We start from the raw sequence: 2,643 nt of genomic DNA on the forward strand, positions 1-2,643 counted from the left end.
CAACGTACAAAACAGCTCTTTCGTTTTTTTTTATTGTTTTGCACGAAATAGCGGCGCCTGCACGGCCCCCCTTTAGCTCCCGTGTTTGACCTTTCCAATAAACATCATTGTAAAAAAAATTCACTTATAGATTGTTGAATAGATACTACTTTCATGGCGCCAGCCGGTTACGAAAAAATGTATGCAGCGGATCTTTGAGCCGGTCACCCAAACTGTAACTTTTAAGGCTCATTCACATTAGGCCAACAAGGCACCGATTTCGGTCTGCCGACTGTCGGCGACAGCGTTTTTTTGCCTTCGTGTCGGCGCCTCTGTCACACTGTGCCGACGCCGAGCTCTCTGCCAACCGTCGGCAGAATGTCGGCGTCGGTACAGTGTAACTTAAATCTGCTTAAACAGGCACTTCTACCTTTTTCTTTGCAAAGCCGAAACGTCTTGCCTTCTAAAGTTCTATGTGGTCGGTGTACGTCTTTCCTTTGGCATGTTTCATCCCGTCGAACTCTCACCGATCCGCTGAGATACCTCGGGTAAAACGCGTAGCCGCATTTGAATGGCTTGCACATTCTGCCGCCCAGGCACCATCGTGTACCGGTTAAAGGGTTCCGACGCCGACTCGGACGTACTGACCTTCGGCGCTCAGGATGCCGTAGGCAAGGCGCTGTTTCAGTTCCACTCTGTCCAGTTCAGCCAGGCCGATGTGATTCTCAAGAAAGCCCTCACGGCGAGTTACATTTATTTTCTCTCTCTTTCTCTCTCACTCTCTTTCTCGCTACCTACGTAGAGAGTGCGTGGCAAGTTTATTTTTGCTTATAGCCCTTTGTATTGGACTCGGCATATTCCTGCTAGATATCCTTTCTTACAATGATAGTCAATGTATGCTTGCATGCAAAGGTATGAAATGAACGGGTCAATTTTGAACAGCCACTACCCAACTGTCTCCGATACAGTCCGTTCCTGCTCCGCGCTGAATCCATCAGATGCTGTGTCGTAATTTGGTGTACCCAACTATGTAACTAAAAGTAAAGGCCACGAATGTGTAAAGATATAAATGAGGGGCTATGTGGTTTAAAAAGTCTTCGCTGATGAGTTACAAGCGAACAAAAATGTTAAAAGCAGAGTTCTTTTTACGCAGGATGTGAACTGTTTTGTACTTACCCCCCCCCCTACAGGAAGAAGAATACACGATACAACTCTTCGTCACAGATGGTGTGGAGGTGAGTAGCTCTCTCGCGCACCATGTAATAACGCGTTACAATGCGGGCGTTAAGTTATTTGAGTTGGGCCCAGTATGGAAGACGAAGTGATTTTAGTAATACGTACAGTGCTGTATCCTTCAGAGTTCAAACGTTTCAACACGGCGGCATTTCGGCTGGGTGCATGAAACCTCGCGTGATGTAGGTGACACCGAAAGGCGATTTGCACGCGCCGCGGTCGCTTAGTAGCTACGGCGTTGCAGTGCTAAGCTCGAGGTCACTTGTTCGATCCCGGCCGTGGCGGCCGAATCTCAATAAGGGAGAAATGCGGGAGCGCTCGTGTATTTATGTTTAGGCACACGTCAGAGAGCCCCAGGTGTCCAAAATTAACCTGAAGTACTCCTCTACGGCAGGCCTCATAGTCATATCGTGATTCTGACACGTAAAACGCCAGAATTTAGTTATGTTTAAGGCAATTTGTGTGCGCTCTCATAGTTCGAAATTTCCAAGCGCTTGGGTCCTTAATTGATGCCCGTGAACAGCCCTACGGGTTGCGTGGTGCGACTTGGCGTACACACTATATTTAATACATGGCAAGAAAGAGCTGGCGGCATGCGTTAATTAGATGTTAACAAAAGACTGCATTTCAGCGTCTTTCCGCTGCTCACGGCTGCTGTAGAGGCGTTCTCTTCAGAAGAGAGAAACACGGCTCATGGTGAGGCTTGCATCGAAAATCGGCAGACTACTCAGCACATTTTTAATCGAATGCCAATGTATTAACCCAGCCAGAACCCGTGGGAATGTCCACCATTTAGAAGCGCTGGTGTTCAAAGCATATGGGAGCGTCAGCTGGTCAGCGGTCGAAATAAGAGACGTTTAGAGTATTATTGAGGAAAAAAGAGGTAGCTAAGAGATGGAGGTGGAGCCGTTACGGGCACACGTAACTTTCCATTATAGAGATAGAAGTTTTAATGGCGAGAAAGAATATAAAGTAGAAATAGGCGAAATGGTAAGTGGCAATACGTGTTGTAAAACATGGTTAGCCCAAAGAGGCTAGGTGGATTGCATTATCAAGATTATTCCGCTTGATACTACCGGGGATAAAACTTACTTTCTCGCAAGTTCTTTTCGGTAGAGGCATTGCTCAACATCTCCGCATACGACGATCCGTTATCGCCACTCGTTAGAAGAACTTTTTGTTGGCCTAGTTGGTACTTGCTCTGATAGAAAATTGCCAGAATTGCCATAGATATAGTCGGCAGGGCCACCCGCGTCGTAGCGAGTATTCTCGTTCGTGTCTGTGGTTTGTGTGCCTTTTTTAGTGGCATTTATGTCTCACGTCATGCGTTACTGAGTACTACTTAAGCGCCGTCAGAGTAAACCTGATTCGTCAGCAACACACACGTGACCATCTGGTCGGTTCTCGGCTGTCGTTATCTCGATAGCACTG

General features: G+C 47.1%; 1 protein-coding gene across 1 annotated transcript in view; it reads left to right on the plus strand.

Annotated features, from left to right (window-relative positions):
• Positions 1–1,174: 1,174 nt before the first annotated feature.
• Cad86C (Cadherin 86C) overlaps positions 1,175–2,643 on the plus strand; it is an 80,632-nt gene continuing 79,163 nt past the window's right edge. Inside the window, exon 1 of the mRNA XM_075698370.1 lies at positions 1,175–1,214. The gene's annotated coding sequence lies outside the window, so the exon portion shown is untranslated. The remainder of the gene's footprint in view (positions 1,215–2,643) is intronic.

This window comes from Dermacentor variabilis, chromosome 1 (genome assembly GCF_050947875.1).
Source record: "Dermacentor variabilis isolate Ectoservices chromosome 1, ASM5094787v1, whole genome shotgun sequence".
In the NCBI taxonomy this organism is placed as follows: Eukaryota; Metazoa; Arthropoda; class Arachnida; order Ixodida; family Ixodidae; genus Dermacentor; species Dermacentor variabilis.